This window comes from Equus quagga, chromosome 16 (genome assembly GCF_021613505.1).
Source record: "Equus quagga isolate Etosha38 chromosome 16, UCLA_HA_Equagga_1.0, whole genome shotgun sequence".
NCBI lineage: Eukaryota > Metazoa > Chordata > Mammalia > Perissodactyla > Equidae > Equus > Equus quagga.
Genome location: NC_060282.1, coordinates 73,527,206 through 73,541,956, shown reverse-complemented (window position 1 = coordinate 73,541,956; position 14,751 = coordinate 73,527,206). Strand labels below are relative to the sequence as shown.

General features: G+C 34.1%; 1 long non-coding RNA gene across 1 annotated transcript in view; it reads right to left on the bottom strand.

The window, feature by feature from the left end:
* Window positions 1-8,097: 8,097 nt before the first annotated feature.
* Window positions 8,098-14,751, bottom strand: part of LOC124228002 (uncharacterized) — a 119,126-nt gene continuing 112,472 nt past the window's right edge. The window contains exon 5 of the long non-coding RNA XR_006885602.1: window positions 8,098-9,176. This is a non-coding gene — a long non-coding RNA (uncharacterized LOC124228002). The remainder of the gene's footprint in view (window positions 9,177-14,751) is intronic.

The following is a 14,751-nucleotide window of genomic DNA, read 5'->3' as shown; positions in this document are numbered from 1 at the left end:
TATTATAAAAATTATTACAGAAATCAATAATGCTTTCATTTCCAGAACTAATCTGATGGTAAGATCTTGTTTATACAGATATTAAACAAATGTATTATTCACATTTTGTAATGATTTTCTAGAGAAAAAAAGACTTTGTTAATTATCATATGGGAGTGGTGTAATAAATGAGTATAATTTTTATTAACAGAAAGTTAATTTACATAAAACAAATGCTCATTGAATTATTGAACATGATAATATCTACATGCCTATTCTTGGTTGTCATATTTTGTGCCTTTTGGCGACATCAGAATTATAACAATTTGATTTATGCATTAAATTTAATACATAATATGACAACATACAGATATGTATGCCTTATAATGTATAATTTAAACATGATTGCTATATATTTCACCCCTTCTTCCCTGGCTTTACCGATTTTCCCATGCAGCCAGAAATCACGATTAAAATGCAGGTTGCCAGATACGAGTGTCTGTTTGAATTAATGAATATTTTCATAAAAATACTCCAACGATGAATGTTTTAAAAACCTTGTCATAACATTCACCAAACTTACACATGACAGCAAGCATGTGTTACTGCATTTTCATCTTAAATATTTGATGATTGCCTCTTTAAATCCAAGATTCATAACCCAAAGGCTTTCATTTTCTTACACCATGTGTAATTCAAGAGACATTTATTAGTACAGTCCTCTTTCTATGCATCAACAAAACATATCTGAAGAAAAGCAATCTATGAACTTCCCAGAATTTTGGATATATTTTAAGGTATTAATTATACATAACAATATATTATAATATGTATACACTATTTATACACTTTCTCTCTCTCCCTCCCAATGGAATAAAGATAGAATTTACAATAAAGATGATTCTGGTTAAACATTAAAAACTACAATACAGCTGGAATCTCTTTCAAGTTACATTAAAAATGTGTAAACATTTCCTAAGCTATGCGCATTTTCAGGAAATGATTACAAGCACAGTAGCAATTTACGAGGTACTGAAAAACACCAGTGCTTTTCTAATGATTTCTTAACAATAATGTCAGTTTTAAAATCACAAATTTAAATTTAACACAGGTAAATAACGGGAACAGGTCCAAGAACAGTCATCTTTGTTACTTAGGAAGGAAACTAACTGACAGTTGTAAGAGCAGCCCCAGACTAGGTTACAACTGGAGGTTGCCCACTGATGGGTCTCTCTCACTTGACCTTGGGTGTGCAGAAAGGTGGTTCACCATGGTAACCTTGGTCTTGATGCTTTCCATACAGTAAATCATTTCAGTCTCTTCATGTAATTCTTTTATTGGCTGTGCAATTGAAATGTCATGCTTCACGAGCAGAGAAGCTAGTAATTTCTTATGGGTGATTAAACCATCTTTCTAACGTAGGAGCACGGATAAAGTTGTATGCAACGATTTTAACACACACAGTTCATCCTAATTTTTCCTCTGTGTCTTTTAAATATTTTGCTAACTATATTTTACTCTGCTTTCTTAACGTTTAATTACTCACAGTCATTAGTATACTATCAAATATCTGGTTATCATTTGATGAGTTACATGATGGTGTTTCTACCTCAAAAAGAACTTGTGCGTGTATTTATTTTTATATATAAAATAAAGCTCTTTAAATAATACTGAAATTTCTAAAAGCAGGCAAGTTTTAAAAGGACATTTTAGGCCCTAAGCCAAAACTGACATTCCACCTTCAATTACGTGAAAATCAAAAGGATGTATTTTAATGACAAATTATGAGAAAATCATGAAAACCATACTTTCTTTAAAAAGTAAGAGTCACAAAATTGCTTTTTCCCTTATGAACTGTTCATGTCAATATCTCCAGACAATCATTCCCTTATGCTTTTATATAAAACTCTGCTTTTTTTTGAAGCTCATTCCATTCTGCTATATTACTCTCACCATCCCATCTGTCAAGATACCAGCCCCCTGACCACCACCACTCACCCCTCACTTTTGTTGAAATCTTGGCATTTAGGTCTCAATTTCTCTATTCATAACAATTTCTGCCATCACCCTGGGAGATTTTTAAAAGCCACGTGGACAACTCATTCCAAATCCTGGCCTCTCGATTCCTTCAAAACTTCATCATCAATGACCCCCCTCTTGGTCATCCATGGTTCCAGACAAACACTGGGCCTTGTCATCTCTGATATTTGATGCTCTGCCAAGCTTGATATTGGTATTTTAAGAATTCTGCTCTCTGACCACTCCCAGTTTCATTATTATCGTTATTATTTAACTACACTAACTACAACCCTCAAATTTATTACAACTGAAAACTTCAGTTTGTTGATCCCTCTAGTATCTCTCTATAATTAGTCCCCTTATAACTTCCCTCCCTACCAAGTTAAAATCATATGGAAGAAAATTCTAACCACTGCGTTTATACTACCTAACTCCCTTTCTCCTCTGTCTTTGCATTTTACACATTTGACACATCCCAGATTAGCGGTTCCGATAGTCTTCTTTCTCCAGCCCTAACTCCAGGCATCTGAGCCCTGCTAGAGAAAAACAAATAGAGAATATGGACACCTTTATATAAATTAATAAATCCCCAATCTTAACGAAACACTCTCTACTTCCTGGTTAATTGTACCAAATTCATTAGTCAAGCCACTTTTCTGTTTCCCACACAAAGATTTCAAACCTTCTGCATTGTCCTCAAATCACCAGTGCTCTCACAGAAACCTCACTCTCAACAGATAGCTTCACCTTCTACTGTGCAGAGTAAATAGATGCAAAGAGAGGAAAACTCCCTGCCGTCAATCCTATGAACTTCTCTGCATTGGTCCTAGGCTCTTATTATTTCCTTATTTAAATAGTTGGTTTTCTTCTGCCGATATTAGATCCATTTCCCTCTTATTCTCTCAGATACTTTAGTATCCATGACTCCTTTCTAGCTTTGGCAAGTTCTTCTTATAGAAAACTCTTCCCACTCCTAAGCTGATGAACTCATAATCCTTCAGATCTCAGTTCAGATATTTCTTCCTCACTGAAGAGTTACCATTCCCTCCAAAATGAATCAGATTCCCCTGTTTTTAAGCCTTATTTTCCATCAACTGTATCTTACTTTCCTGCATTTTAATTGACATGTTTATCATAACTTTGGAACTCTATTCATTTCTATAATTATTGAATTAATATCTGTCCACCAGTACTGTTATCATCACAAGGTCACCACCATAGCACATTGTAGGAGCTCAATAAATATTTGATAATGAATGAATAACAATAAAAAACACACTTACATAATGTGTAGTATATGCCACACACTATATTTATAAACTCGTTTAATACTGCAATTGCATCTTCATTTTACGGATGAGGAACCTCAGGCACAAGGGGGACTGTACAGACAGAACTAGAAGAGTTTGCTTCCAGTGTTTATTATCTAACAACTACACTCAATTGCTCATGAATAGATGAAGTAAAATTATTACAGTATGCCTACTCAAAAAGGCAAAAATATTAGATTATAACTGTGATGAAACTTAGTCTATATTTTTATGATGTCTAATATAACTCTGAAGTGGCAAAGTTGAAGTATATTAAAAGTTCAAGACTTTTTCAATCCTTTGACATTCTGAATTCAAGTGTAGAAAATGTATATATGTGCTTGTATTCATCTTGTGGGCTTTAATTTCATTCTGCTTTTTCTTAGTAGATGAACAACATTCTAAGGTCAAGTTAATATTAATGGGAAAAAAAAGAAGGAAGAAAAAGAAAATAAAAATCTAAACTATAGGACATTGGCCTGTTTGGGAATTATAGCAAATTACCTGTGGTCTACATGAGTCCCTTGGGTGGGAGCACATGAGTATACTCAAAATAGGGGTGTTGAGGGCTGACTCTGGCTATTGAGATATAAAGAAAATGCTGGAAAATAAAAGTATCATAATCGTGGAGGCATGGAGGTGGGGGGAGCAGTTACAGAGAAAGAGAAAAGTAGTTAAATAGCATCCCTCTTCCAATCCTGGCTTCGCCCCACTAAATTCTTTAGAGCTGGATCTATATAGCCTTCAAAATATAGAGAAGAATTACATTCATTATATTTCATTTTTCATCAACTTCTCTAAAGTATTGAAGAACTGAATGTAATATCTGATTCAATAATCAAGAGAAGAGGAAGCAATTTTCAACAAAGCCATCCTCCATGGGAAAAGAAACATACTTGAGACAATGTAAGAAGGCTTTCAGCTCAGTGGGAAGAGAACGTGAAAGCACTTCATTGAAGCTCATTGTAGCTTGTGCACAGTTTGTCTGCCAAGAAATGCTCATTCAGCATAGGGAAATAAATTCCCACTCACTAATAAACACAGTCAAATGCAAAGTTGCTTTACAAAGTCAAAATCTATAAAATGTCTCATAAGTGGTTTATGCCTTAACGTACTTTCTCAAATTAGATTTCAGCACAAGCCCTTTTTAGTTATTCTATTCTTTTCTTTGACTTCAGTTGTTCATGGCATGATCACGTGTTCCTCAAATTATTCATATTTCCATGGGAGAAGATCATAAATCTCCATCCACTCGGATCATGCAGTGTGGAGATATTTAATTTTGCACATATGGATAAACAGGAAGCAAGAAGATCAATTACTAGTAGTGTTAACCATCAGCACACAATGTCCCTGTCAGCCAAGGCTCAAGTGTCATCTCTTGACCTGGACATTGACCCAGGAGTCAGGAAAATAACTCAGTGGTTGTATTTTCCAATAATGTACTAGAGACCTATGACAAGCTCACAGCTGAGTGGTAAAGCACTTCTTAATTCACAGGACCATCAAACAGGATTAAGTGCTTTGAAATCCATGGATAACAGGTGCTCTAAGGACTGAAGAGCTCACCAGGTCGCCTCTTTCCCTCTGGGTCACTCACCTCCTTGCCCCTCGCGTTAGGAGTATATTGATGAGAGAGAGGAATGACAGAAGATGCCCATGGCAGCACAAAGTGATGTAAGGGAAGCCTATCAATTTCTCACATGCAGATTTTATGCTGTGATGCTAAAAATTCTATAATGATCTTTAAAAACTTTGATGCATCTTATCATTTGCTGCAATTTTAAAATCCTTAGAAGATTCTCATCAGATAATAAAATTTGGTCTTACAGACAGTTATGGATTTGCTTTCACATTAAAATTGCTCCTAATAACATGTTATTAGCCAATTTTAGGAAGATTTAAAAAAATAATTTGATGAAGTATAATCATCCAATAAGATAACAGTACATCCAAATAAGGATTTAAAAATACTGAAGATGATCTATAAATAGCATCTCAACGAGGAAAAAACCAGTTTAGAAACTCAGCAAATGGTACAACATTAGTTAACAGAAGTTCACTGATTTACAAAACTGAATTACTTGAAAATCCATGAAAAGTTATTAAATAATCTAACTTTTTAATTTTAAAAAGACTATCAAAGATTTTCTAGAAATGAAACATGATAGTAAAATATGATTCCATTTGAAAAAATTACTTCACTAATTTTAGAAATTCATGCTTATTTGCCATGGTAAAACAAGATATGCCTGCACCGTAGTCCATTCATCTCCCTAAGTGTACAATCTACTAAATGTATTTCAAAATGTATTTTTTAACCCTTATAATTCTTTTACAAGGAATTTTTATTTCCCTCCCCCTTTTTTCTCCCTCACATTCTAAAGAGGTCTCTAAAGTTCATTTTCAAAACCTCTACGTTACGGGATGACTCCACCGGGCTGTCCACCACTCGGACTGACTTGGGTTTTGTTGAAAATAGTGGTTCATTGGATACTCATTTTCCTTATAGGCATCATAAGAAAGAAGAAAGCAAAGAAAAGATTGTGATATAGTAAAATAGCTTTTGTCCTGTTAGCTTATTTTCCCTTAAACAAAATATAGAAATAATGTGGTATAGTAAAATAGTTTGCACATTGTTGGATTTTTTTTGAACACATCAAAAAGGCACAGCAAACCTTTGCAAAAAAAGACATATGACCTTTCCATCTCATTATAAAATTAATTTGTATTCTTTGTAGGAAGGAAAATACAAGGGCAGAAATCACCTAAGCACAATATCTAACTGTGGGAATAAATGTCTTTAAATGTTAGCCAAACTGATTTACATATTTTTCTCTAAATTTAGCTGAAAAGAAAAGTATATAATTCCAACCTGGCCTTGAAGCACAGACATAATGTGCAATGGACAGCAAAAGCAACTGAGAAATTCTGACCTACAAGGAATAGAAAGGCTGTACCACGCATCCAGCGTGGTGGAGAATGTTGTGGGAACCCTCCGCTCCTAGTAGCGCAAATCTGTATATTTATTGATGTTGCTTCTCTCTGGCCGCTACTTGGCTTTTAGCCAGGCCCCAGGGTGGTTCAAAGGCTGTCTCTATTCTCCACTCCGAAGGTTGTAGAAAAGAAAGAAGAAAGCTCAGTTTAACTTTGCATCTCCTTGTTTACAGTAATGACAATTGAAAACTTTTGGAGATAAAGTTTATAGAAAAAGCAATATTTTTTTACTGCATCACATGAGTGTTTGAAAAAGTGTAAAGTGTTTTGGTGAGCTAATATATAACTGTAAAAATCGTGTTTTAAAGTTAGCCAAACCGATTTATGTATTTTTCTCAGAATTTACCTAAAAAAATGTGTATTTATGCAACTTGGTTACGAAACTCAGAAACAATGTGCAATGGGCAGGAAGAATAAATGGAGAAGTCAGTACCAAGGAACCAAAAGGAATCAAATTCTACAAAACACTCAGATATTTGCCAACATGTAGGAAAAATAAACATACCCTTGCCTTATTTTGAACCGAATCATTCACTTTATATTCAGATTTTGTTTTCTGGATAAATAAAAAGCTCTTGAACGTTTCTGTAACTGTTTTCTGTTTGTTTGTTTACTGTATATTGAAGTAAGTTCCGCTGCTTTATTAAAATTAAATAGACCTTGGATATAAGTGGAAGAATGAACTCATCTTTACCAAACATTTATTAAGAATGCCCTGAGAGGTACCCATTATAGTACACCCCAAAGGTATATTTTGCTTTGTGCAACAAAGCCTTCCTGGAAAGCACTGTGTCAGCCCATAAATTCCGTCCTCCAAGCCATCCCCATCTCCTGCCAGCCAAAATCATTGCTGCTAAATGGATGTGCCCGAAGTGAACTTTTGGTCCCGTCCCTCCCTCTCTCAAAGTCAGTCCCTGGCTCCCCACTGCCTGCTTACCAAATGCTAGACACTAGGCTTATTACTTGGAATGCATAAGTTTCTTTAATCTTTATAACAACTCCAGCAGATCACACTGATATTATCTTCATTTTATTGAAGAATATAAATAATTTGCCTAGAGTCATATAACCAGTAAGTGGCAGAAAGGATTGCTAACCAGGACTAGAAGACTTCAAAGTCTGTGCATTTAACTATCACTCCAAAGTTTTTCCAACGTGCCAGAACCTGCTTCTCTAAATTTATCTCCCAAGATGCCTTTACATAAGCTCTATCCTCCAGCAAGATCGGTTTGTCTGCTGCGTAACTCTTAGCCCAGGACTATACTGGCTGACTCTCAGTTAACGCTGTTAGCTTCCATCGAACAGCACTTGTGACTAGAAAACACCATCATGCTAAAGCTTTAAAAACTCTCCCAATTTCCTATTGATTACAATGTGCCAGTTAGGCATAAATGAGAAAAGAAAACTTTCTTCTTGACTGATACTTTTGTCTTCTTTATAACATTCTTGAAAGATTATCTTAGAATCGTAGACCTCTCTAAAAATGGAAAAGCTAGTTTTTTACTCAACATCAAAGAGGTCCCCCAAGAAATAGTTATTTTATGGGAATATTTATTCAGCCTTTTTCTACCCCCTGAAATGCTATGTTACACATTCAACATAATAATAAGATATTAATCAAAAATTAAATATTTTAGAGGTTTTATTTAAAAGTAGTCTTATTACAAGTTTCAATCTGAATTTATCTCTAGATAAAGAACTATAGTATTTTTATATCAAAATGGTTCAAGTTAAATATTATAAATTTGGACAAATTGTGACCTGATATCATAGTTAGAAAAGTGTTGTCATTTTTTAAAGAATTCAACAGTTTAAGAAAATTGACTCCAAACACCATAATACAAAATATTTAAATACTAAGTGAATTTCTTTAAACCCTATTAACAAACTGAATGTGAATGAAAGACTATGGTTGAGTAAGAGCAATCTGAGAAAATGATGGTCATGGTCCATATGCTGGGACTAAGATAACGATATTAGCTAACATTTACTGTGCACTTACTCTGTGCTCAGTTTATATGAATTATCTCAACTATAATAAAACCTCTTACAAGAGGTGTTATTGCAACCATTATTCTAATGCATGGGTGTAATTGTTATTATTCCCATTTTACAGATGAATACACTTAGATAGAAAGAGCTAAGTAGCTTGCCCAAAGTGACAAAACTAGTAAGAGGTGAGATTCAAACCCAGATATCCTGAATGCAGAGCCTATGCCCTGAACACAGGGCTAGAGTGACTACCCCTCCGTGTGTGCTTTGAATTATATGGCCACATCCCAAGACCTCAGGCATGAGATGCTGGTTCAATCTCTATTCCACTATTGAAATTTGAAGAAAGGGCATCATGTTAACTCCTTGCATTCAATTCTTGTGGTTGCTGGAACAAAGTACCACAAAGTAGATGTCTAAAAAATAAATAAATAAATTTATTCTTTCATAGTTCTGTAGGCTTGAAATCCAAAATCAGTATCATTGGTCTGAAATCAAGGTGTCAAGGTCATGCTCCCTCTGGTGGGGAGAATCTGTTCCTTGCCTCTTCTTGCTTTTGGTGGCTGCCAGCGTTCCTTGACTTGTGTCTGCATCACTCCATTCTTCAAGGCCGGTATCTTCAAATCTCTCTTTGTTCCATCTTCACATCACCTTCTCCTCTGTTTTTGTGTGTGTCTTCTCTGTGTCAAATCTCCCTCTGCCTCTCTTTTATAAGGGCACTTGATTGCATTTAAGATCCATCCAGTAACTCAGGATAACCTCTCCATCTCAAGATCTTTTCCACATAAGATAACATTCACAGGCTTCAAGGGTTAGGACTTGAGAACTTTGGGACCATTATCAGTCTACTAGGCCACCCATCCGTAAACGTAGTGCCACCTGTATGTGAGAGACACATGGCAGAAGGACAAAACATCAAAGAATTTGTTCAAGTAAGAAAGTTTGAGAATCTCTTGTAAAGTCTGTGCTCCTTCCGCAGTTTGTCTCCTGCCTTCTACATCTGCTTTTGTACCTCCTATCACTAGGCCTGAAGCAAATTACAATACCTGGTGCTCATTTGGGTGATCAAATCATCATAGAGATTAACAAACAGTCATCATTTTTTCTATGGTACTATGTAAATAAAAGGTAAGATTTCCAGGTAAAATTGTGACTTAAAAACAAGATCATTTACAACAATGTGCCATTTGCCATTTGCAACAACATGGATGGACATTGAGGGCATTATGTTGAATCTAAAAAAAAAAAAAATCCAACAAAAAACCATACTCCTAGATACATCAGATTGGTGGTTGCCAGAGATGTGGGGTGGGGGTAGGCCAAATGAGTGAATGGAGTCAACATGTTCAAACTTCCAGTTATAAAATAAATAAGTCCTGGGGACGTAATGTACAGCATGGCAACCATAGGTAACACTACTGTATTGCATATTTGAAAGTCACCAAGAGAGTAGATCTTATAATTTCTCATCACAAGAAAAAAAGTTCTGTGACTATGTATGGTGACAGATGTAACTAGACTTATGGTGGTGATGATTTTGCAATACATACAAATATCAAATCAATAAGCTGTAACCTGAAACTAACATAATGCTGTATATCAATTACACCTCAATTTTAATAAATTACCAAAAAAAAGACATTCAAAAGATAAACAACAAAAGCATGTCAACATTTGGCTAAAGAAAAACCAGGTCATTTAGTACATGATGTCCTACTCTGTCTGTCTCAGGTTGCAGGGGCAGTGGCCTTGTTAGTATAATAATTTTGGCATTTAGATAAAGTAACTGCACGGTGAAGGGAAAGGAAACTTAGGATCCTGGCAGACAAAGTGTTGAGATATGTTGTCAAGACTCTGAGACTACCACATCCTCATTGAAAGAGTAATCTAGAAAAAAATCACCCAATAGCACAGGAACGTAACAAAGAAACTTGATCCCAGTAATTCTAACCATAGGATTCCACCTTAAATGATCTTGGGGCTTAAATTCCTATAAATGACATGGCATGGAAATTCCCACATGGCCTGCTGATACTTCTGGGACATATGACAGAAACGAACAAGCCCATACCACAGAAATATTTCCTCAGGATAACCACACACACACACACACAAGCCTCACTGAAGATAAGCAAGCTAAACTAACAAAACACACAGAAATCTCTCAGTACTGAGGCACAGTTATCAATACAATGAACAGGAGGATTAGATTCCAGGAATTGCAGAAAATAGAACAGTAACAGTATGATAGAGACTGAATAAAATGAAAAATCTTTAAAGAGATTAAAGCATAAAGAGGAAACATTGCATGATTCCATATAAAAGAACAAGTGTATTTAAAAAAGAATGAAATAGAATTGTCCTGGTTTTCAGAAACTGAAATATGGAGTTATGTTAGTAAAGAATGTTGCTCATTGGGTTAAACAGCATGTTAGAAGCAGCTAAAATGCAAGTTAATTATCTGGAAAATAATCTGTGAAAATTACCTGGAATGCACAAAGATAACAAAAGAAATTTAAAAAAGAAAATGGTAAAGTTAAGAGGCATAAAGAATAGAATTATGAGTTCCAACAAATCTTTAAGAGGAGTTTCAGTATAAAACAATGGAGAAAATGGAAAGAAGCATATTAAAGTAATAAAGACTGAGAAATTCCCAGGATGGTTAGAAGAAAGCATAATGAGTTTCCTTCAAGAAAATAAAAATGAATCCACATCAGAACCCATTGCACTAAAACTTTAAAACAAAAACCAAGGGAAAAAAAACCTCAAAAGAAACAATAGAGATAATACACATTACCAATGAAAGAATTACAGTAAGACTCCCAGCAAGCACCGATAAAACTCATGAATCAACAGAACTGTATATTCAAAGTCCTGAGATAAAATGAATGTCAACACAAATTTCAATACCCAACCAAACTATCACCCAAAGGTGATGATAAAATACATACATTTTTAGAAAAATATAGATAATAAATTATATCATTAACAGACTTGTTAAGCCAAGTATTTACTTTAAAATTTAATGCATAATCACTAAAATAACAGCAACAGCGTGTTTAAATTTCAACTCTGTAGACAGAGATAATAAGGGAAAAAGAAATTTTATCAGTCTAATAAAGGGCAATCAAGGAGAATAAAATGTAGCAAAATTATACCTTCAAAAATAAAATATAATAAAGCGAAAGAATTATGAAAATGGGAAAAATTCACATCATGATGGGAAATGTTAACACAATTCTCTCTGTAATTAAAAAAACAAGAAGGCAAAAAATTAGTAAAGATATGAAAATTTTGAATAAAATAATAATTAATAAGCACACTCTAATAGATCTAAACAGTACTCAACATTCAACAATGAACCAATACCTACTCTTTCATGTACAAATGACACACTTCCAAATATTGATCACGTACCACATCAAATAGCCCAACCACAAAATTCCTTAGAAACAATAGGATACACACCATGTCTCTGTATATAATGTAATTAAATTGAAATCTAAACTTAAAAAATACAAAAAAGTAAACAAATGTAAATTTTAAGAGATATTTTCAGATAACACATAGTTCAAGGTAGAAATCATAAAGAATATTTAAAAATACATAACTGAATAATAATGGAAATATTACTTAAACTCTTGGGAAGAAGCTCAATTCCTATTTAGAGGGAAATATACATCTTTAAATAATAATATTAGAAAAGAAATGCTGAAAGGGAAAAAGATTGAACATTAGTGACCTAAGTGTTCACCACTTGAAAGTTACAAACAAAAAGTCAAAGAAGTAAAAGAAACAAAATTATAAAACATAAACAAACTTTAATGAAATGAAAAAAAAAGAAATAGAGAAGTTAAACAAAATCTATGGCCAGTTCCTTGAAGGAAAAATCTCATATCTACCTGGAAGAAGGTATTTGCAATTCATACCAATAACAATAGATTGAAATCTGAAATATAATCTAAATATACTGCAAATCAATAAGAAAATGAACAAAGCATATATACAGACAAATCACCAAGGAGAAATCCAGAGCAACCAAACAAAATATACACTTGGCTAAAAAAAAAAAAAAAAAAAAAAAAAGAAGAAAAAAAATCTAATTAAAAATCAATAAAAACAAAAAAAAAAAAAAACTTGGCAAAAAAAAAAAAAAAAAAAAAAAAGGAAGAAGAAAAGTTTGTTTGAGCTTCATTTATAATTTAAAAAGAAATCTAAAATAAGAGAACAAAATGCCAAGTTCAGAAGATAGATCTAGGAACACAGGGCTGAAAGAGTAACCACTAGATTTGAAAATCTGGAAGCTAAGGATGATCTTTATCAGAGAATCAGTGAGAGTAAAATCAATTTGCAATACACTGAGAAACAAATGTGAAGGAAATGGAGATAGAATAACGACTTCCTTAAAAAGCTCAGATGATCCAGGAAGAGGAGAGATGTAGTAACAGCTGAAGTTGGGTACCTACTCAAAGTAGGTTGATTTATTAATTTTTTCACTTGATTGTTTTATCGTGACTGAACCCTGAGCTTGTTATCGAGCTGAGAAGGAGCCACAAGAGAGGGAAAAATCCTTAAAGTAAGAGAGGAAATAAATGATAGAGCAATGCTCTGGGGAAAGCAATCAATTGCACCGATGCAAAGTTTAGCCTGAAGCAAAAGGGTAACAAGAATGCCTTAATTTTTAAATTAATGTGTACAGGAGGACACTAGACATGCATGAAGTTGAGGATATTCAGTAATATAAGAAAGCAACATAAGAGGCAGGGAGTCTAACATTAAGTGAAGGAGAAATGATTTAGATGTAACATTGTGGAGATCTAAGCAAATGTCAGCCAACAACCATATTTTATTCATGCAAAAATACATTATACAAAGCTAAATGAAACACGGGTTATCACGCCCTTAAGGAGCTCACAGTCTACCAGAAAAAAGGGAGACCTGTTCACACATAAGCCAGGATAACTAAAATGTCATTCATCCCTGCTTTCTCAATATAGACATACTATTTTGTTCTTCTCCCCTTTCAATTTATAAGATCACACAGCATTCTCTTGCTTCCCAATTCTCTAAAGGGATACATGAAAGCAGGAATGTTTACCAAACTACCAACATTAAGCTCAGGCTCCCTTCCACAGCTTAGCACGGTGGTCTATATAGCAGCTCCTCCAGAGCTGTGAAATGATTTGGGCTAAACGCATGAAAGAGATGAGAAGAAGGAGAAATCATTAAACTCCCGCTATTTCTTCTCCTCCCGTACCCAAGCACACTTCACCCCCACTCCCTAACGTGAAACTGACTTTTATCACACACCCAAAATATTTTAAAGACGGACAAAATCAATCTCATTGACCATTTCTTAAAATCCTGTCCATGAACATATAACATTGAAAGTTATGTTTCAGGAAGGTAGAAGTTTCAAATATTTATCCTCTAACTTCATTGAAGATTATCTCAATGCTGATTAAAACTTTCATCTTTTTGATTTATTTGAAAATATTCTACCAAACAAGGCAAGATGGTCAACGTTTATTTTAAATACAATTTGTATTGGCCTTTAGTTTTCAGCAATAAATGTAGAAATCAATGAAATTATTACCAGTGGTGATAAGAACAGTGTGTGCTTTTCTAAGACAGCAATGTTCTCCCACGCATGTTGCTAAAGGAAGCAAATTTGTCACATATTGTATGTCTTTCATTTTAATTTCTCAGAATTAAAATCATTTACCCAAACTCCAAAGAGACCGTAATATACCTAAGGATAATTACAGCTTTCTTTCTATATTTAATTATGTTTTCTTCTAAAGAATAAGCATCATTAATCAATTAACTTCATTTTATGGTTGGCACATTACACAGAATCACTGAAGCAGAAGAAAATGTATAAAGAGTAAAAAAATAACCAGAGCACACAGTCCTCAGACATGCCACATCATTTGCTCCCTTTCACTTTTAAAAATCTCTTCCACATTTCATTAAGATTCTTCTTTTTAAGCACCATAGGAAACACGGAGTGTATGTCTGATACACTCTAACTACTTCTGGACTGTGCAGTAACACAGTGTATAAATTCACTTGGCTGCCCAGAGTGACAACTTGAATTTCCTTAATATATAGTTACTTTCTCTGAAATTAAACAATTAATAAGCCAGCAGCTATGTGAATGATAAATTATTCATACTTACTCTACCAATGAACATTAATCAATTATAAAGAGACAGAGAAATTAAGACCAAGAGAAAGAGTCAACCATAGCCTTTTAATACTGGGACTCTGCTAACCCAGTCTCTTTAAACATATTTGATTTGTATAATAACATCAACATGCACAGCTATGCTTGCTGCTCAAGTTTCCAACAAAATCACCAATTTATGAGTATACATAGGCTGTCAACAAATAACAAGAAATACTCATCACAATTCTGTAGTCTTTGACTAAAAGGGCTCATTAGAGTTCT